This window comes from Lissotriton vulgaris, chromosome 3_1 (genome assembly GCF_964263255.1).
Source record: "Lissotriton vulgaris chromosome 3_1, aLisVul1.2, whole genome shotgun sequence".
NCBI classification, from domain to species: Eukaryota; Metazoa; Chordata; class Amphibia; order Caudata; family Salamandridae; genus Lissotriton; species Lissotriton vulgaris.
In genome coordinates, this window is record NC_141689.1 from 1820875822 (window position 1) to 1820898682 (window position 22861).

The 22861-nt window shown below is 42.7% G+C and overlaps 1 protein-coding gene across 2 annotated transcripts in view; it reads right to left on the reverse strand.

Annotated features, from left to right (window-relative positions):
- TTC29 (tetratricopeptide repeat domain 29) overlaps nucleotides 1–21700 on the reverse strand; it is a 1168725-nt gene extending 1147025 nt beyond the window's left edge. For both annotated transcript variants that reach the window (XM_086963296.1, XM_086963297.1), the window contains exon 1: nucleotides 21592–21700. The gene's annotated coding sequence lies outside the window, so the exon portion shown is untranslated. The remainder of the gene's footprint in view (nucleotides 1–21591) is intronic.
- Between the last annotated feature and the right edge of the window lie 1161 nt (nucleotides 21701–22861).

A 22861-nucleotide genomic window follows, 5' to 3' on the forward strand; every position in this document is an offset into this window, starting at 1 on the left:
GTTGACCAAGCGGCTTGTGTTACTCCATTCAAACCAAAATCGGCATTCCTCCCAATTATGCCTCACGATAATATTGACGTTTATCAGGATCTGGTCACGAAAGACTTAAAGAAATTGTACATCACAACCAACAAGAGACATATTGTGGTTAGCAACTCAAATCGGAGCTACAATATCTTAATAAAGAAGCTAGAATCTAATAACGACATTGTGATCCGCCAAGCGGATAAAGGTGGCAATGTTGTTTTGTGGCCCAGACAAATGTACATACAGGAAGCAGAGGCACAACTTCACGACCAGTCCTGCTATAGAAAAAGCAACTTGGGAGCGATAAAATTAGCATGGCAAGATCAAAATGCTAAACTTGTCGCATGGAAGAGTAGCAATTTGATTTCTAAAGAAGAATTTGGGTTTCTTAAAAAAGACTTTCCAGTAATCCCCTCATTCTACTTACTTCCTAAAATACATAAGCGTTTGGAAAATCCCCCCGGAAGACCTATAATTTCGGCGATTAATAGCTCCACTGAAAATATGGCAACGTATATTGACTACTTTCTTCAGGACAGTGTAAAGAGCTTGGATTCTTATGTACAGGACTCTTCTGATTTTGTAAGGAAACTAAGTAATTTTGCATGGAACTCAAATTGTGTACTCATGACATTGGACGTTGTATCACTGAATACATCAATACGCCACAGTGATGGCATTAGAGCTGTTAACTATTACCTGAGCAGACGTGCAATCAATTTTTCTGCACATAACTCCATTCTGATTGCTATGATTCAAATCGGTTTAGAAAAAAATTCTTTTTTGTTCAACAATCAGGCATACCAATAAACTAGAGGGGTAGCTATGGGGGCCTGTTTTTCCCCCAGCCTAGCGTGCTTGCACATGGGCTGGTGGGAGGAACAGGTCCTCATGGTGCAACATCAGGCCATTGTGGAGAGCCATATCCCGTTGTACCTGAGGTACATAGATGACTTCTTTCTTATATAGCATGGTACAATACAAGTGGCTAACGAGTTTGTGGAACAGCTCAATACTAACAATCTAAATCTGAAGTTTACGTCCAAAATGAGTACATTAAAGGTATGTTTCTTGGATATAGAGGTATACATTGAATCAGGAGTACTAGCGACTAGGCTTTACAGAAAACCGACTGCGGGTAACACCGTCCTGCATGCAGCCAGCCAGCACCCCCATCACTTGATGCGAAGCATCCCCTTTGGGGAGATGCTTCGCATCAAGAGAATTTGCAGCAATGAAAATGAGTGTTCCAGGGCACAGGAGGCTAGTAAATTACGCTTTCTGGCGCGTGGATACTCAGAGGTGGTTGTGCTTAAGGCGATGGAGCGCTCTAACACAATCTCGAGAGCATTAGCCTTAGCTCCTAAAATCAAGACAATAACATCCCAGCAAGACTCCTTCAGACTTATTGTTACCTATAATCAACAACATAAGGAGATCCGGAAAATCTTTAGTCGCAATTGGAACCTGATAACAGGGGATCCGGTTATCGGTGGTCTGGTAGGCAGAAGACCGGAATTTTCCTTTAGAAAATCTACCTCTATGTCTGACAGACTTGTAAAAAATCACTTAGAACAGCCCATCTCAAAGACATGTATGGCATTGAGAAAGGGCTTCATCAAATGTTCAAGTTGTAAAGCCTGCAGAAATGGTTGTAGCAAAACACAATATTTTACACCATTCAAAGATGAACCTGTGCAAATCACAAACCAGCTCTCCTGCAAAACTGAGTTTGCAGTCTATGTGCTGCAGTGTCCTTGTGATCTCCGGTATGTAGGAAGTACCCGACTACCGGTTCACAAGAGGATACTGCAGCACATAAGAGCTATTACTAACAAGGACCAATCCTACCCTGTGGCACGCCACTTTCAAAGTACCCATGAAAGTGAACCCAAATACCTCTCTTATTATGCTATTGACTGCAATTTGCCTCTCAAAAGAGGTGGCAATAGAGATGCACTTTTGAGGGTCCTGGAAACTCGCTACATTCTGGAACTAGACCGCCGTACCCCTGGGGGGCTGAATGCTAGCGAGGATCTGTTTATAAATCATTAACAAAAATCTCTTTAACATCTAGATAGCGTTTTACCCTAGGTAACAGATCGATTTATTTTTAGTCTGGATAGCCACATAAGATTACTTTCAATTGCCATGGTTTTAGCTGCTTTGGAACATCAGTCAGATGGTCAATTTGGTAGGGAGGGGCTCCTCCCTACATTTTGAGAAAGTATAGTTTAAAAAATTTTTTTTTAAAGAACATTCGTCATTGATTGTTTCACTTATTGCACTTTGCACTTTATTAATTTATTTTGCACTTACCTGTGACAATTGCTCCTTGCCAAAATATGGGATGAAATATCAATTTGCTGATGTTTACAGAGGTTATTGTTTACATTCGCACAGAACACTTTACTGCAGTTTCCCACTTGGGATTAATTTTGCACAGGTATTTTAATCAGGAAACTTGGTCTCTAATGTAATAACATCATACATTGTTTTTAGGACAATTTTATATATTTATTTGTTTATTTACATATGTATTTATCCTGAATTGCATGATGTTGCACATTTGTATTAGATTAGATACTATGTGTAGTAACTCAAACCCACTTTGGGTTATATGTATGACCGATAAGACTCTAAACAATTATAGTCTTTTTTCTGTTTCCTTTAATCTAACCTGTGATTGTGTATGGGGGAGAACTATTAGTCCGCCCTCCGAGTTCTGTATTTAAATTTCCCATATGGCTTTGCAAACATATCATGTGATCAAGGCAGTGGACACTGCCGAAACGCGTAATGGCGGACATGCTGAGCAACAACAAGCTTAAATAAATTCACTTGTTTGGCACCAAGAAAAGGGTTCCTCTTATCGCCTTTCCAGTTCGTCGAAATGTGGCGGGACTGGGTTTGCTTGGCGATATATATATATATATATATATATATATATATATATATATATTGCGTTTCACCACACGCTAACAAGCGTGAAAATGCACTCGGAATCCAGTAAATATTCACAATCCAATTATACCATCCAGCAAGGTTCGTGGGTAAATCTTTTATTCCAGCATGGAACACAGTTCATGGAACAAACCCCCAACGCGTTTCAGCGACAACTCACCTTGGTCACGGGTGAGTAGTGTTAGGAAAGTAAAACATTAAATAAAGTTTTCAAACCTTTTGTATAAACATAAACAAAGGACAATGTGCAAAAATAAAACACAGCGGCCATCTTGGCATGGTCAAGTACTAATGATAGTGTGCCAAAGTAAAAGACATAGCCATTCGACTGTCTAGCTCTTGCAATAATGCGTGCTCTAGAAAACTATCAACAATATTAAACAGTGTGTCTGAAGCACTGGTTGCTCTAAAGGAATTGGAATTTAACGTACCACCTGAGAGTCCCATTGCTGCCGAATCATTGGGTTTCAATCCAAGTTTAAATTGCCCTAATAACTTCAAACCCAAATCTAACTTTAACCCCATATTGCCAACATGCGGTATTGATGTTTTTGAAACTCTTGTGATTGATGATTTGAAAAAGTTGGCCAGAAAGAAAGACTGGGTCTGTGACAATTTGAGTAAGCATGAACGTTTGGCTGTAAAGACGTTGGAGGATGACCCCTCAATTATTATCCGTCAATCGGACAAAGGAGGGAATGTTGTGGTCATGGATGTTAGTAGCTATATTGAGGAGGGTATGCGCCAACTGAACAACGTTGATTGTTATGAGGTATCATCTATTGAAAAGGTTGAAAGGACGAATATTATGTACCACAACATGTTGAAGGAATGGCACAGTGAGGGCCTGTTAGAATGGAATGAGTATTCTTTTCTGTTGAATAGAAACCCTAAAGTGGCAGTGTTATACCTCTTGCCCAAACTGCACAAGGATGCAGCTAAGCCCCCGGGCAGGCCAATTGTCTCTTCAATGGGGTCCCTCCTTGAGAATACCTCGAAATATATTGATTTTTTTCTGCGTCGTTTTGTGGAGGGGATGCCCTCGTATCTGAAGGATAGCAGAGTTTTCATCAATAAGATCAAAAATTGTGAATGGCGGGATAGCTATCTCCTCATCTCTCTTGATGTAGGCAGCTTGTACACCTCCATCAGGCATTTGGATGGTATCGATGCCTGTCGGAGGTTTCTCAAGAAACGTTCCATCTCCTTTCGAGACCATACTGATATGATTTTGAAAATGATGTTGTTTTGTCTCGAAAATAATTTCTTCATCTTTAATAAGACTTACTTTAGACAGCGACAAGGGACGGCGATGGGAACTTGTTTTGCTCCCAGTTTTGCGAATCTATTCATGGCAAACTGGGAGCAACAGGTGGCTGAGACTAGCACATTGTATCGCAGCCATGTTAAGACCTGGCTGCGTTACATTGATGATTTATTCATCATTTGGGATGGACCTGAAATACTGGCTAAAGACTTCATCCGTGAACTGAACTGCAATGATCTTAACCTCATCTTTGATGGGAAGATCAGTAACTGTATGATGGAGTTCCTGGATTTGAAAGTTGAGGTTGAGAGAAATAAACTTGTTACCAAATTATACCGTAAAGCTACGGCAGGTAACACCTTGCTTCACGCTGACAGTAGCCACCCAAAGTCACTCATACGCAGTATCCCCTTTGGAGAGTTCCTCCGGGTTCGGAGGAACTGTAGCAGAGATGAGGATTTTGTAAGAGAAGGAGCTATAATGAAACAACGTTTTAGAGAACGTGGTTATAACCCACAGGTGATCGAGGCAGCTTTTGTGAAGGCTAGCATCATCAGCCATGAATCGTTACTGGTTCCCAATACCAATAAACCTGAGGAACAGGGGGTTATCAGATTTATCTCTACTTACCATGCCAGCTCATGGCAGGTACAGAAAAGCTTCAAGAAAAACTGGAATGTGTTACTCACTGAACAGACACTTACTGAGGTCCTAGGCAGCAACCCAAGCATTACCTATCGGAAGGCTGATTCTCTTAAGGACAGGCTGAGTAGAAATGAGGTCAATATCATACCCAGGAAGACTCATGAGATAAAGGGCTTTTTCACCTGTATGAAGTGTAAAGCTTATAAGTTCAGCTGCAATGTCAAATCAGTCTATTATCCCATTGAAGACAGAGAAAAACCGATTACACAACACCTCAACTGCCTCTCTGATCATGTGATATATGTGTTGGTCTGTCCATGTGCCAAAAAATATGTAGGGAGCACAATGTTCCCTGCAAAAAAGCGTATTCTTGAGCACATGAGGGCGATTGACAATAGGGACCAAAGCTCGCCAGTCGCCCGTCACTTTGAAGAAAAACACAAGGGCAACCGCAACCTACTGAAATTCTTTGCGATTGATAGGATTCCTAACATGAAGAGGGGTGGTGACAGAATTCACAGGTTGCGACAATTGGAAAGTAGATATATTCTTGACCTCGATACACGCATCCCAGGAGGGCTAAATTCTGAAGAAGAACTTAAATGGTATTTGGGAGAGTAAAATGTACAATGTTCTGCCTACAATGATGCATATATGTATATATTACATTGGCTGTTTTCTCGAACTCCTTGCAATGATTCTACTGTTTTTAAATCACTTCACATTGCATTTGTTTTATACTTTACACATTTTTTGGAGGCCGCTTGAGCATGGCATTAGCAGTCCTGATGTGCCGTTCTTGTTTTTCTATAGGTGACACATGACTGTGGAGAGTAAACCGGGCGGAAGATTTGATTACCCCATGGAAGCATGCCCACAATTTCCCACTTGGGACTTAAGGATACGTCTTCATGATATTGGTTTAATTTTTGACTATGATTGATTTTGAAAATTGTGTGACCTAATCTGTGCATATGATTTCCATGGGACCTAGTAGGTAGACCCTCCCCCACTTGGGTTATAAGGGCCCATACAGCTCGGTATCCGCATTGTCACCAGAATGTATCTTATGAATATATGCGTTGCATGCTGCCTTGATTGCTATTGTTTGTATCATTTTTGCATTATTGAACAGGGTAGCATGGACTTTGATAATAGTAGATAAGTTTTTTTCCCACTTGGGTTAAGAAATGTATGATTTATTATGGTGTGGCTTTCAGACACACTGTTTAATATTGTTGATAGTTTTCTACAGCACGCATTATTGCAAGAGCTAGACAGTCGAATGGCTATGTCTTTTACTTTGGCACACTATCATTAGTACTTGACCATGCCAAGATGGCCGCTGTGTTTTATTTTTGCACATTGTCCTTTGTTTATACAAAAGGTTTGAAAACTTTATTTAATGTTTTACTTTCCTAACACTACTCACCCGTGACCAAGGCGAGTTGTCGCTGAAACGCGTTGGGGGTTTGTTCCATGAACTGTGTTCCATGCTGGAATAAAAGATTTACCCACGAACCTTGCTGGATGGTATAATTGGATTGTGAATATTTACTGGATTCAGAGTGCATTTTCACGCTTGTTAGCGTGTGGTGAAACGCAAGACATACAGGGTGCCTTTGACCCTGGTGTGCACCGCAGTCCGAGGGTCCCGGTTTTTCAAAGGAAGTGAACTGTGCATATATATATATATATATATATATATATATATATATATATATATATATATATATATATATTCAGGACAAAGGATGCAGCACACCAAACGGTTTTTGCTTATTTTAATAGCAAGCTCTCCCCCACCAACGCGTTTCCGCCAACAAGGCTTTGCTCACGGCTGAAACGCTTGTTGGCTGAAACGCGTTGGTGGGGGAGAGCGTGCTATTAAAATAAGCAAAAACCATTTAGTGTGCCGCATCCTTTGTCCTGAATGATTTAAAAAACACCTGGACCCGGTTCCTATGACGAGCGCCCCTGAGCGAAGGGTCACTTTGGAGAAATATAAATATAATATATATATATATATATATATATATATATATATATATATATATATATATATATATATATATATCCATCCTACTGGCAGTTGCCAGTAGGTAGTTATAGTTAGGACCTATTATCCATAGGAAATCCGCAACATTCTATTCCCAATAGCTTTGGCGCCGATTGATGAATCTTTGCGAAATTTTCCAAAACTTTTTGCCAGCTCTGGTCCGCTCCTATCCTGAAAGTTTCAGGGTGATTCGTCAAGTGGGGGTCGAGAAAAAAGGGGTGTTGCAAAACGTGTTTTCCCAATGCAATTTCCCATAGGACCTTTAGCCACAGCTACAGCTTGATCTGCTGAACGGAATTACGCCAAATTTGGCAAAGAGGTAGCCCTCAGTTCAGACTTGTGTCTTTTGCTTAAATGGTGTCAATCTGTTCAGTAGTTCCTGAGAAAATTACAGTTAAAATCATTTATATATCTATGGGCGCGGTGGATCTTTAGATTCTGCGCGCATTGTCATCATACCATAAGCGCACCCTTCCGATCATGCGCTGAATGCTAATTGGCTGTCAAGTGGTTGTCAAAATTCAAAACCAGGAACTGTTGGCAGCCATTTTGTGCCTCGGTAGAAGCGAGGCTGAGGAAATCAGTGGAATATGTGTGCAAAACGTAGAAAGGGAGCAGGGTAGAAATACTTTTACCCTCTAGACCTGCTTAGGGGGTCCAAAAGGACCCCCAGAGCACACAAAATGTTTTTTGTTTTTTTTTAAAAAGACCCGGCAGGGGCGTGTAGGGTGCGCGGACTCTGCCGTAAAAAAATTAAATGAAATAAAACTGAGCTTTTTTTATTATTAGCCAGGGGCAAAATTATTACATTTTATGGGGGCCCAGAGAGGCCCCCCAGCCCCGGGGATCATCACCCCCAGGGGCTAAAAGAAAAAATTGTGGGGGGAGGGGTCCAAGGTCCCCAAAGCCGCAGGGACCACCACCCCCTGGGGCTTTATGTATTGTGGGAGGGGGACAGTGTGGGCCCCATCCTGAAGCACTCGAGGGCCCAGTCACCCCCGGGGCTACAAAAAAAATGGTTGGGGGGCTGCAAGGTCTCCGAAGCCCTGGGGACCACCACTTCCCGGGGCTTTATGTATTGTGGGAGGGCTGGCTCCTGCAGTGTCCCGGGGTGTTTATCCCACCATCCCATAGCAAGGAAATCTGTTCTCTCTTTCAAAATCTAACTCAGATTGCTTTTCTACATGGGGAGCTGCAGGTTAGTAGCTCCCCATGTGGAAAAGCAATGCCGGCACCCAAAAGCGTAGAAGTTGTGCATCAAAGGCGCTGGAGTCGCGTACCCTACAGATTATGAGTCATGCATCCAGCGTGTGTACACCGGGGGGCCGCACTGAGCGCCGCGCTGGTTGCGTGACTTCTAATTTTACCGTAAAAAAAACCTACACCCAGTAATTTCTAATATTCACGGGGACCCCATCCCCTGGGGCTTATATAAAATATTGGGGACCGTGGGGGGAGCCACAATGCCCCCACGGTCCTGCAGGCTCCCCGCCTCCTTCGGGATGTGCTTAGGCACTCCGGGACACTGCAGGAGCAGGCCCTGGGGGGTGAAGGTCCCCAGGGCTTTCGAGGGCTCCAGGCGGAGGGCCACGCAGCCTTCCTCCCACAATACACAAAGCCCCGGGGGTGGTGGTTCCCGGGGCTTGAGGGGGGTCGTTGAGGCCCTTCTACTTCTAATTTTGCAGGGCCTTGGAGCCCACTCCAACCATTTATTTTATAGCTCTGGGGGGTGGCGCTCCTTGTTGCATAGCAAACAGCAATGTTGAGAAAATCTTCCGGTAAGATAACAAAGGAGTTTGAAGTCCATTTTTGGCGTTTTTGTTGTAGGTTGCAGCCGTTAAAGCGGCGACAATTTTAACTCCATCTTTATAAATATGCCACTAAGTTTCGTAATTCGACAATTTTGTGTTTACAATCTCGTCTCCCATTTAAATAGGCATGAAGTATTTATTAAAGTGCATTGTGAATCATGAAGCAACACTGTCTAATTGTGATCGATAAAGAATTGAAAGAGTTGTGTACTTCTTTTGCTCATAATGTGCATAGGGGCAATTTTAAAAGTTCATTGCGTTACTGTTGCATCATTTTTAAGATGGGAAAAGAGACGCAAAAGTAGCTCAAGGGGCATGTAAATCTGCTACACAGTGTTCTGTCTTACTTTGCTTTCCTTTCTGTCATGTAGAGGATTCTGGGTAAATATAACAGCTTCTGTACAGCCAGTACCTTTCAACCCTACCCCCAAACTGCTTACTGCCAGTTACCATAGTAACAGTTCATGGAACACTTAAGTGAGCACAGAGGTTAGAAGTTCACCGCACTATGTTGCTAATCAAAACAGTTACTGTGCTGGAGTTTTAAAAGTTTTCCATAGGAACGGTTAGTCGTAGAAGTCAGTAGAAAATATAATAAACATTATAGCAGAGTTCCCTGGGGCCTCACTGTCCCGGGGCTTCACTCATGTTGGGAGGGGGGTGTAGTAGGCTGTAGTAGGCTGTGTAAATTATATTGGGAAAACAAAAATGCAGCTTAGTGTGGCTTTTGTTTAATATAATGTGGAATAATGTTTATTAGGCAGTGTTCACTTTTGTTACGGATAGAGTCACTTTGTTACAGTATTGTATTAATATGTAGGACGGCTTGTTCTGTATGTGTGCATGGAACAAATTCAATGTTTAATTGGCTAACGTGTTCCAACAACAAGCTTAATGTTCATTGGGTGTAAACTATTGAAAGTAGAAGAGATCTCTGCAATTGACTTCTTCTCCTGAGAGTAGCAAGAACATCTAATTGGCTTACATGTTGTAAGGAGGACTTTTCTGAGCTTTATGTTGGTTGGTTGCGAACTATTGAAAGTAGAAGTGTTGCCAGCCATTCACTTCCGCTCTGCTGAGTAGGAGGGACATCTGATTTGCTGACGTGCTCCAAGGAGGACTTTCCCAAGCTTAATGTTGATTGTTGTAAACTGTTGAAAGTAGAAGTGTTGTCAGCGATTCCTTCCCTCTTCGCGGAGTATTAGGGACATTTTATTGGGTAACCTGTTCCAAGCTGGACCTTACAAATCTTAATGTTCATTGGCTACGAATCATTAAAAGTAGAAGTTTTGGCATTCATTCCCTCCTCCTCTGCGGACAACATGGACATTTTATTGGCTAAGTGTTTCGAGCACAAGTTTGCTCCTTATTAGGTGGAAACAGTTCACTGTTGTCAGTGATTTTGTGACGCACTTTCAAAGGAATATGGGAAAAGAAAGTAGTAGAGGGGAGGTTAGGAACATTATTAACTCTGTACAGTGGTCACAAGGTGATGGACAGGGATTATGAAGGTAAAAATTGCTTTTATATGTTTTAAGGGCCATTTATATAATTGCCGTGGGGTGTACAAATCACGGCGGAAGAATAACAGTGTCTTGCAGTGTTTTTTTTATCAAGTTTGCGGGTGGGTAACTTCCCAGGAGCACTATTTACTTATAATGTGGTGTTTACTTTTCTGATGGGGAGGTGTGGTTGCGCAGCAAAAATTTCATTCTAGGTATGAAACAGTTTTTATTTAGCAAATACAAATAAACTTTCTTCAGAAACTGAGGCTGTATATATGAAAGAGGTGACAATTAAAAATGCTATTTCATAAAATACCAGTTAAGCAAGCCATACCCTCCTTTTTTCTGCTGTAATTTGTAAAGGTGTTGCCCCATACTCTTGATAATGTAAGAGGGCATCAATTACTTTTAGATAAAGTAGAATAGAAGTGCTACAACAAACACTCCAGCACTACATTATCTGAGGTCAGGAGAAGAAATAAAAAAACAGTTAAATAGAAGTGATTTCATATTACATAGAAATGTATGCATTATTATTTTTCTAATTTGTATTCTGTAGAATTCAGGAACATTCTGTCGTGGTGCTTAGAGATCGCACACTGTTCTGCTAACAAATCACATATAGATTTGCCACCTGCCTGATGCCTGTTTGTTATTGTGTTAGCGGATGTCCCTAGCCTGCCTGTTAGCCAATTCGAATCTATATAGACCCTTTTGAACAAAGTACCTCATTGGCTGAATTCTAATGTGCACGGACATCTGGATCTTTGTAATGAGATTCTTTTTTCTCAATGGGTGGGAGGGGGATTGGCCTGCAGGGATAGTAACTTAATGGTAACACAATAATTATTAATGTTCGTAACCCTTTAGTGGCACGTGAGTGTTGGCACAAACTAGGACTGGAATGAATAAATCCAATTTGATTAGGATTCTGGCATTGGGTTTCTTCTACAGGCATTTGGCACCTGCTGAAACTAGGTTTAGGCCTCAACCCTCTGCTCAATCTATTAATAGATCTCAACAGTACAGGTTTTTGCATCTCCATAATCAATTTACAGCACTGTCAGAGCTGGAAAATACTGATCTCGTCTTGATCATGATGGTGTCTGTGGTGCTGTTATGGGGGCATGTCAAGTTTCCGGAGATAGCTGTCCTCCAGCCACTATACCAAAGCTGTTAACATCTAGCAAGAGTCTTGTCGTTTATTCCTCTGAAACCTATTTTCCTTTGTTGTTGCCCCAAATATGCTCAAGGGTAAATGTATGAGGTGTATCTGTGACTACAAGTAGATTTAAGGGGGCCTGGTTGGAGGTCAATATTGGCTACCTATTTTATCTTCTAATATGAACGTAGCCCAGGTTTCTGATCTGAGCTGGGAGAGTAACTTTAGGATGATTATGGTAAATTTAATAATGATGACTTTTCCACTAAGAACAACTTCAACTTTTATGGCCTGTTTTCCCGGATTTGTCCTCTAGAGGAGCAAGTAGTAGAGTCTGGTAACTCCTTCAACCTCTTGCTGGCTGGTGATTTTAATGCTAAATTAGGACACTTGCCCCACTTGACTGAAGCAATTTTTGACCCACTTTCTATGGAAGAGGATTTAAATGCCATGGATGCAAGGGGGCGTCTTTGATATACCATGCTGCTAGATTACCATCTTCAGCTATTTTGTCAGCAAAGTCAGCAACTATGACTTTTACTCGGAAGAGAAATAGTTCCATAATTAATTATGTATTTTTTGCTCAAGGAGCTTTTTACCTTTGATGACAGGTGCGGAGATCTTTGTATCAGCCTTTAGTGATCACAATCCACTATTTACCCAGATTGTGGTGCTTTTAAAGCATAATGGGGCTGTTATTAGGAGTAAGCAGGTGTTAGTTATCAAGGATGCTCGGTGCAGGCTAGTCTGGAGATCTGCTGACATGAGTTTGGTTATGAACCAGGTGGTTAGTTCTAGTATGGACCGGATGAAAACCTGTATCTTAAATTCATCAAGTCCCCTAACTGTATTAGACTGTTTCACTTGGGGCCATATGTATCAATCTCAAATGGGTTCGCAAACGCCAAAATTCACAGAATTTCGGCGTTTGCGAACTCATTTTCGCAAAATGGTATATATGAAAGAATTTGGGTGCAAAATAAGGAATCGCAAAATTTGCGATTCCTTATTTTGCGATTGCATTTAAGGAATCGCAAATTTTGCGATTCCTTAAATGCAATGTATTAAGCAAAAAAAATTGCAAATTGACCTTAAGGAATCACAAATTACCACCAACTTCAAGTTGGTGGTAATTTGCGAATTCCTTGAAAAATGCACTTTTTTGCCTTTTTAAAAGTGCACTGTAAAGCACATACATGCCCTTAGGGCATGTATGTGGACCACATGTGCACCCATGCTAATTTCAGGGGTGCAACGGACACCCCTGCACCCTTGAAATTATTCTCAATTTGCGATTCTCAAATTGCGAATCGCAAATTGAGAATAACTTCCCAATCATTCCTATGGGCCTCCTGGCCCATAGAAATGAATGGGAAAGTATTCCATAATTGCGATTCGCAATTTGCTAATCGCAATTATGGAATTTTAAGAACTCGCAAAAAAATTCGATTTTCTAAATACATACCAATTTGCGAATCTCATATACCGATGTCTTAAAAATCGCTATTTGAGATTTGCAAATGGGTACCTTCATACATATGGCCCTAAGTTTCGATCACATTTTAAACACACATTAACTAGACCAGTGGGTAGGGTTCCTTCTCATTAGCAATCCTGGTTCGACAACGATTGCAGGGTAGTCAATGAAAAAGAGAGAAGTAGCTATTATTAATAAAAAATGGGAGGCTATTGTAGTCGCTTGTCAAGAAAAAGATACACAGGCTTTGTGGAGGGCGGTGTGAGCCAGCTTATCCCCCTCATCATCCCCTGATAAAGTTACTGTTCATATTACTGCTGAGGCATGGATAGACCATTTCTCTGCAGTTTATTCAAGTATTGATGAAATGTCACCGGACAAAAGTCAGTATGGCTACTTTTTATGTGATAACCTTACTGTTTATTCTAAAGAAGTCGTTAAAGCTTTTGAAAATAGTCCCTGGAAAAAGGCTCCAGGTCCTCTTGACTTGTTTAAAGTCGCGCCTGAATTTTAGTCTCCTATACTTACTACTTTTTTTAATGCAGTTTGCCCGAAGGGGATCTTGCCTTCATGGCGTATGTCAATAGTGATTCAGATTTTTAAAAAGTGTCATGTTAACAATCCTAGATATTCCCGCCCTATATCGCTTCTTTATTCTACAACTATGATAATAGGTAGAGTAATTTTGGAACGTCTTCTTTCTTGGGAAAAGGAGAGAAATGTTTTATCTCACTTACAATATAGGTTCAGAAAAGGTCTCGGACAATCAAGCAGTGTATTAATTCACATTTTATAGTGGCCAAATATAAATTTGCAAAAGGTGTCCATATTTATCTCACATTTATGGATCTGTCGAGTGCATTTGATTGTGATCACAGGTCCAAATTATGGGCTATTCTTCAGGCTACGGGCCTCGAGGAGGAGCTGTCTCCCTCCATAGACTTCTTCATTAGGATCTTTCGGCCTCTGTAAGGTTTCGGAATGTGGAGGAAGTTCACTCCATCCTTTAAAGTTAGACGTGGTGTACGCCAAGGATACGTACCCGCCCCAATTCTCTTTCGGCTTTATACAAATGGCCTGAAAAAATGTGTTGGTCAATGCTGGGGCTGATGTGCCATGTGTTGGTACAAAGGTCCTGCCCTTTAATTATACGTAGAAGACTCAGTCTTCTTGCCAGGATTGCCTATTCTCCAAAGATTTTGATTTCTAGCTTTTTGACTTTTGTGAAGGGGCTTTGTTAGACCTGGCACCATTGGCGTGGGTCTCCCTTCCATTTTTGCTGTTGCCTCATGTGTTTTTTCTGGTATTAGATGCTTTGGGCACTGTGCCACTACTATTCAGTGCCACAGTGCAAGTTCTCCCTACTGTAAATTGATGAATTAATCAGTGGTTCCATGTTTGGCTATTTGGTTTACTTGTCAGACCCTAGTCTAGTCCACCGTCTGTGCCAGGGCGTGTAATCCAAATGCTGCTAGTGGGCCTGCAGCACTGGTTGTGCCACCCACAGAAGCAGCCTTGTAACATGTGTCTAAGGTCTGCCATTGCAGAGCCTGTGTGCAGTCATGTACTGTCATGCTGACTTGGCAAATGCTCCCACTTCCCAGTCCCTAAACCTTCCCTTTTCTTCATATCAGTCACCCCTATGGTAGGCCCAAGGGCAGGGTGCATTGTAGGTATAAGGTAGGACAAGCCCTGATGTGTGTGGCATGTCCTAATAGTGAATTACAGCCATTTTCGTTTTTCACTATTGCAAGGCTACCTGTTCTCCATAGGACTGAATGGGCTGTTAGAATTGTTACATTTTATAATCCTAACTGTCTCAGAGAACATGGTGGAAATTCGAGTTTAGTATGCCTGAACTCAGAATAATAAAATACAGCTTTTAGTGAAGTTTATTTTAATATTCTGTGTTTGCACATACCACTTTATAGAAAGTAGGTATTTGCTTGTCTAACCATTCAAACATGCCTCTGCTAGTTTGTGTATTCCTATGTATGGTTTTGTGAGTGGCAGGGCTGGGGAATTCCAGGAGACAGGCTGAGTCACCCAGTGGTGAATAGCGAGATCTGCATCTAGATGGGAGGGAGGAGTTCACCTGAACCTTGTATAGGTCTGTGCCTGCCTTCCACAATGCTTGCTCCACCCCCTGGGGAGCGGCTGACATCTCTGCCCTGCACACTGAAAGAAGAGAAGGAGTCCTGTAAACAAAGTGCTCCAGGACTGTACCTGCCTTCCACAATGCTGGCTCCACCTCCTGTGGGGCATGTGATGTTTCTGCCCTGCACTGTAAAAGGAAAAGAAAAGTCTGGTAAACAGAGTGCTTCAGAACTGGTTTGGACTGGGCAAAGGCCCTTCTCCCCTCAGAGCACAAAGGATTTCTGGGTACAAATATTGGGACCCTGATCCCATGAAATTAGATCACTTTGGACTACACGAAGAAACCTTTGCTGAGGAGAGGAACCTGAAGAAACTGAGGAGAGACTATTCCCAAGCTGAAGTAATGCTTGGGGGATTGGCCTGCAGTGGTTGCCCTACTGCCAAAGGAAGGAGAAAGGAACTTTGTGTACTTTGCTTTCAACTTGTGAAGGATCTCCAAGGGCTTGGAAAAGAGCTTGCCTCCTGCTGAAGTCTCAGGGACAACAGACTTCACCGCTCAGCTCCCCAGAGTTCTTTGGAAGTGCCTGCTGCTGTTTTGGGCCTTCTGAAGAACTACGTGTCGCAAGGAGCTGGAAGCGCGACTTAACGAGAGGAAGCGTGTCGTCGTTGCTGTGCCTACCATCGCAACTCCGGAGAAAGGAGGGTGTCGCCGCCGGAACTGTCGCACTGCACTGCATCGGAGAGAAGCGTGCCGCAACGAAGAGGAAGCGTATCGCAGTTCCTGCTGCTGCCATCCCCACTCCGAAGAAGGAGGGTGTCGCCACGGCGGTTGTCGCACTGCACTGCATCAGGAGAAGAATTTCGCAACGAGGTCGAAGTGTGCCGCCGTCGCTGTGCCTGCAGTCGCAACTCTGGAGCAAGGAGGGTGTCGCCGCTGGAACTGTCGCACTGCACTGATCAAGAGCACCTCGCATCCCCGAGAAGGGCACCGCCGTCGGAGCTGCTGCCGTCGCATCTTGGATGTCGCCGCTGTAGTTGTAGCATCGAGCAGAAGCTTCACACATCGTGGAGAAGTGTCGCCGTCGCATCGTAAGGGTGTCGCTGCTGCAGTCCGCGCATCGAACCGAGAGTTTCTCGCATCCCCGAGAAGAGCGCCACTTCTGGAAGATCTTCCCGTCTTTATTTCTTTGCACCTGACTTTGCCGAATTTCCCATCGCTGCGACATTGCTGGTCATGGAAGCGCATCGCAACTTAAGGTACATTGATGCAGAGTGTCGCATCTAAGAACTGAACTGAACTAAGCTTAAATCTACCATCTCAAATTAATTATAGTGTGTATTTTTGTCGTTTATGGTCTTGTGGTAACTCTATATAAAGTCTACTTATTTTTATATAAAACCGGTGTGGGGTCCATTTGTAGTGTTGTCGCTGGGTTAATGTATGTGTTCACAACTGCTTAACTTACAATGCCTCTGAAATAAGCCTTGAGTGCTCGCGCCACGCATTCTAGAGGGTGAGCAGGGGTTATTTTAGGTGTGTAATCCCCTTGTCCTGACTAGAGGAGAGGGTTTTCACTGGTCACAAGTACCTACCTGTGCCAACTAGAGACCCCCAAATCTAACAGGCTTGATTTAGAGACCAATTTTACTAAAACTTTTACAATGATGTGTGGCCCTAGAAATACCAAAACTAGAACTCTAAATTTGGAGGAAAAAAGCTGGATAGGATGAGTTCCTTCCCATTCCCCAGCTTGGATTTTAGAAGTAGGTTAGCATGCTTTACTCATGCAGTCGGCATTACCTTTCCCTTGCTGCTTGTATTGGATGGAAAATGGTTGTGCCAATATTGGAAATTTATAAAAGGAAGTCTAACATATGGTACAAGTATTTTTAGCTGCAGAGATTTGGGGACAATCCAGGTAGAGGAGAACGGGTTTTGTTGACGTCTGTTGGGGGTTTCCCCTTCTACTTCACTCTACTGGTTTCCAGGAATTAGGGCTGGATTATCTGGAAGACTTTCTTAATGTAGCCCCTCTGACTCATTGGTGCTCAATATGGGCTAATTGCGAAGCTGATCTCGATAAGGCTTTTATAAGAGATTGCCTTTCTTTTGACCATGGTCTTAAAATACAGTGGTTGAAGTATATTAGAGATTCTTTTCTGTCACTGGGGTGTGCCCATTTATTTGTGAACTCTGAGGCCATAACAAAAAAAGACAAAGCCTGGGTTCAGAATTTTTTTTTTAATTATAGGCAGGTCTCTAGGGAGGCGGTGAAGGTGCAAAAACCAATTGTGAGAGACTATTGTTATTAGGTCGAACATTCAAGACCTCTTGTATATACTTCAGTATATAGTTGTATGTGTATGTACTTTGTGGGCTCTGGAGATCAGCCTAGGACTTGTCTGCTTCCGCTTAGGGACTTTTTTTCTTTTCAACTGCCTCTATTTCACGGTTTTGACAGAAAACGGCCAGTAAAGATTAGTAAAATACCAGAATTGCTTTCTGCTTGTTCAACTTCCTCTATTTAACGGTCTTGCTAGAAAACGACCAGAAGAGGTCAGTAAAATACCAGAATTGCTTTCTGCTGAGGGACTTTCTTTTTTGTTTTTGTTTCCGGCAACTGCCTCTATTTAACTTTCTTGATAGAAAACGACCAGCAGAAGTCATTAAAATAACAGAATCACTTTAGTATTCTCTACATTCCAGTCCATAGACATTGTCTTCCACGAGCACCCATAGACAATAATATTTTTTCAAATCTTGTATTTTCAGTGATATGACCACCGAAGGCCCTGATTTTATATTAAAAACAGAACTTTGGACTAAACCATTTCCTGCAGAAAGGCAATATTTCTCTCCATGTGGTCCCATACCTGGTGTGTCAGGCAGTTTGGTGCTTACTTTCTCTCCATGTTAAAGAACCGTAGATGTTTCAGCACCCAATCTAATGTGCTGCATAGCTAACTACATACAAAGTCCCAAAGGCGAGACCGATTGCATTGCAAACGCTTGTTTTTGTTAGGCATGAGGAGATTACGTGATATGCTCAGAATTGCAGAATGTTGAGCTTCCCTGCCGGGACTCGAACTCCGTTTCCCAGCTCCCAGGTCGACCACCCCAGCCCTTAGACCACATTCTCTCCCCACATTCCCTTCCCTCTTCCTTGAATTACTGGTATCAGCCTGATGGGCTGACGAATTTGACGAAGCTTGAACCTCCTGAACAGCAGCCCCCTTTGGCAATAAAGATGGAACAGGTTTGGAGACATGGGAAATGGGTGCCATGGTAGATTCAACATCACTACCCTTACTATTACAGGCTGAGTGTTCTGCACTTGATGTTTGAGGTCTTTGCAGAGGATTGATTCCCGCAATCGATATGGGCTGTAAAGTCTGAGAGGATGCTGAATCCTAAACTAAACAGCTGGTCCAAATTGGTCTCTATAGTGTCCAGCCGAGCAAAAAGCGGGTGCAATTTAGCATCCAGTAGATCTCTGAAATGTGTGCTTATGCTGTCCCAGGGGTTGACGATCACTGCAGGGGCCTCAGCTGAATCATCAGACCTGAGAACAGCAGGTTTAACAATCAGCACAGCAGGCTTGGTTTTCAAGAACATTTTCTGATATTTGGGCACTGTATCAAGAACTGGATCTTGGCTGGGAGCTATATCTAGTGGACAACAATTTATCGCATTTTCATCCTTCAAACCTAGCTCAACCCACTCCTTTAGAAGGCCGGCAGGATCTTGAACAGAGTCCTTCTCCCTGGTGAAGACTCTAGGGCTATCCCTTACAGAAAACCAAGTAGCTGGCTGCGCTATAATGGCAGATATATCCTCATTATGCACTAGAACAGAATAACTTGTCAAGAGTAATTGAGATGCCGCAAAATCTTTGGCTGTTAACAAAGGCCAACATTCTGTTAATTTAATATCCATGGCAACCAAATCCACTACCATTGTTAAAAACTTGTCAATAGTAATGTGCAGGTGAGGAGAAGATGAACAAGAGGTCTCCGAGCACCCGGGCAAAGCCTTCCTCTTGCCCATTTGAGCCACAAAGTAAACTCAGAAGACTCAAAACACACAAATTGCCTAGGAAAATCAAAACCAGTGATCTTGGTCTCACTGAACCTTTAAAGCGAGGGGTGGGAGAAGACAAAACCACGAGTTTACGTCCAGCCCAGTCTCTGCGGTCTATGACGGGCTAAGACAGGCCCATCTTGACTCGGGAACGCACCTGGGCGGGTCCAGCGTCACAGGCTGTGTCAGGTGCTTAAGAGCGCGTCAATGCCCCCCAGCAATGTCCCACCCCAGTAGGGTCACGACAACAGGAGATGCAGGCAAACAGAACCTGCTAGCGTGTCCCCTGTAATTCATATACATCCCTTTGAATTGCAAAATCTTTGCAAGTTGAAAGGGTAAGGGATTCTATGTCAGGACTGGAGGCTCTGATTATGCTTTCTCAATTTCCTTACTTTATTATCAGGCTACACAGCCAACAAAGTAAATAAAATGTGGAGGGAAGACCTGCCTACTATCAGCACCTCTCTAGGCAGTGCCTATGCAGATTGTCCGGCCCGCAGCACCACTAAGCGTTGGGCGTCAATGGGGCGATACACAGAAAAAAGGGGAAGGCACTTAACTGGCTGCGGAGCAGCAAAGAAAGAGGACGTGTGTGCCTCAGAGGGGAGTTATATAGGCACAGTCTCTATGGTTGAGCATGATAGTGTGGTCATGGGATTTGTAGTTTATATGGTTTACTGAATAAAAAAAGACTGTTTTTTATTGGCTGCTATAATAAAGCAAAGAAATTGAAAAAGCATAATCCTCGCCTCCGTTGTCCTTAATAGAATTGAAAATTCTTGTCACAAATGTTCGCAAATTTTTAATTGATAAAGCTCTATGTCCCAGCCACCACTGAGACTTTTATCCATTCTATGCCACTGCTAATGCGGTCACAAAGTACTCAATGGGAAAATGAAAACTGTCCATTCCCGAGTACTGCCACGGTGCATGTGATAGTCGTCAGAATTTGAAAAAGTAGACATAGATTCTATGGTACAGATGTTGCTAACCAAAAAAAAAACCATTAATTCCCTCCCATGATTCCTGAAGTTAGATTAAACTCTCTATTAGAATGCTTTAGACAAAATGAATTTATCAAAATACTGTTAATGTCTATGGTACTTAGGTTATGGCAGATAATGTAATTGAGGTTCGTATATCTTTGTGAGAGCTCGGTGGATATTTTAGCTCTGGAACAAAAATCTACAATCCAGGATATAGATCCGTTGTGAATTTTGGGCCAGAGCGAAATTCCAATTTTGCTAGCGTGATTGGCGCAATTTTGGAAATTTCGCCTTATGCTTGTTACGTGCAATTCACTAAATTATGTAATGCCACAAAATTATAATGTGAGAGCGTGGAAATAACACAAGTGGTTCATGGCAGATGAGCAGGGAGGGTTCTTACTAGCGCACTGTGACTGGTTCAGTACTGGAACATTAGTCCATTGTGAGGGTGTCTAGAGAGTTAAGTCACGCTACTTCCTATGAATTTTTCAGCATTGGGATATCAATGCATGAAACAAGTCCGAATAGAGTTGATTTGTTAGACATGTGATAGATGTGCAAGTTGGTGGTGTGGATACACATTATGAAAGTGCTCTAAGTGGTTGAGAGTGATAGCAGCTCATCAGCACTGTGAATAGATTTAATGGATTATAGGTGTAAGTGATACCTTTTGGATTAACCCAATGCATATATTATACGTTAAAGTGTTACACCATAAAAATAAAACTGTTTGTTGAGTATACAACTCTATGACTGCACCAGTTCAGATGAAGAGAGAGAGAGAGAAAAGCTATGACTGCACCAATTCAGATGGAGAGAGAGAGAGAGAGAGAGAGAGAGAGAGAGAGAGAGAGAGAGAGAGAGAGAGAGAGAGAGAGAGAGAGAGAGAGAAAAGCTATGACTGTACCAATTCAGATGGGGAGAGAGAGAGAGAGAGAGAGAGAGAGAGAGAGAGAGAGAGAGAGAGAGAGAGAGAGAGAGAGAGAGAGAGAGAGAGAGAGAGAGAGAGAGAGAGAGAGAGAGAGAGAAAATCTGATTTCTCAGAATGTGGTTTAGTCATTTCTGGCACAAGCCCTTGCCTTGGCTGCAACTCTTACAGTAGAAAATTAGTTAGAGAGACAGAACGAGAGTTGATGGAGGCCGGCGGTAGTTTCATGTGTTAATAGAACTTCTGGCCTTAAAGCAAGTCATTAATCTTGTTGTTTGTTCTTGTTCAGGAAGGGGCTATTTACATTTTGTAATGAAATTTCAGACTCTTCTGCCCCTTAATCGTTTTCACTAAAATACGCCCGCAGACGCAATGTGCGCTTAAAAAACAAAATGCTTTCTGAACATGGATTCATAGTACACGGCACAGGGCCACGCGGCAGTCAGTACTCCGCCACAGAAAAACGCACGGGAATACGCCATGGCAAACTTCAGGCAACTTAAGCAGTTGCCGAAGTAGAGGACTGTGGAGCGGAGCCGTGGAAACGCGTGCTCGGGGACGGGGAGACTCACTCACTTTTTGCGGAGGCTTCGCTTGTTTGCTTCTTCAATGGCTTACGGTCGCAGATCACCCTCTGCTCTCACTTTCTCTGTCCCCCTGTGATTCCGGACGCCGAACCTGTCGCCTGGCAACGGGGGTCGGAAGTACAGGAAGCAACCAATAGCAGCGTAGGGGCGTGATTGTCTGTCGAGTCTGATTCGGCCTCCTCGCTCTCATATTCCTTCACAGATACTGGACGGCGGCTGCGGTGACTCTGAAAGCCAATCGGTACCAGTAGGGCGGCATATTGACAAATACCATGACGTAAAGTACCTGTTATCAATCACATGTTCAGCAGCGTGCATCATTCAGTCCTGTAAAAATTGAATAATATTCTACAAAATGTTCACACATTTGTTTTAATGGCACGTCATCGGCCTCTGTCAAAATTGTTATTCTTTCAGGGAGTAGTTATTGTTTCTTAGGTATGTCTGGTCTCCGCTGATTTCAACTCGTAATCATCGCCTCTATAAATATTTTTGCTTTCTTTTTCGGAGTTATTAAAAGCACCAGGTAAGTTACACATTTATTCTTTAAAAACGATACAAAGAAATTGGAAACAAGAACAGATGTGACACCAAATCGGCTATGTTTTTGAATATCTTATGGGGTTAAGGCAGGGCTTTAAATGGGGTGAAAAAACTGTGTGTGGGGGGGTGTCTCTCAGAGGGGCGGGGCCAATGCAATTAAGGGCGTGGCTTAAAACACATAAACTAAAAATCTGTGCTTAGCATAGTGTGCCGCCTGACTTGTATTTTGCTGTTTCTGTCATTGCATCCAGATATACGATACAAGTAACGTCAGACCTACAACAAGTCAGGACTATTGACTTTGTCAAGGGTTGTTAGTTGCATAAGATAAATAAGCAGCAACGATGGCTTGTATATAATATTGAAAAAGCTTCCACTTAGAGCCCTGGTGACACCATGACAATGTTGCTGCTCCTGAGCTTCAAAAGGGAAATCCAGAGAGAAAATGACTCTCTTTAAAGGCTTTCCCTTCCCCTACAACACTCACCTGGCATGACGTCATGCCATAACTTCTCCACTACTGAGAGGTGAGTAGTGTGAGCACGCGCACATGATGTGCCTGCTGTCACTGCAGTCCGAAAAAAACGAACCTCCTGTGCCAGGGCGCAAAACAGAGCCCGATAGAGAATTGTTTCGAGGCCTCCTTTAAACAACTGCTGGTGCTCAGCACCGGTGAGACCCGGCCCAATTAAAGCCCTGGTTAAGGCATCTGATGC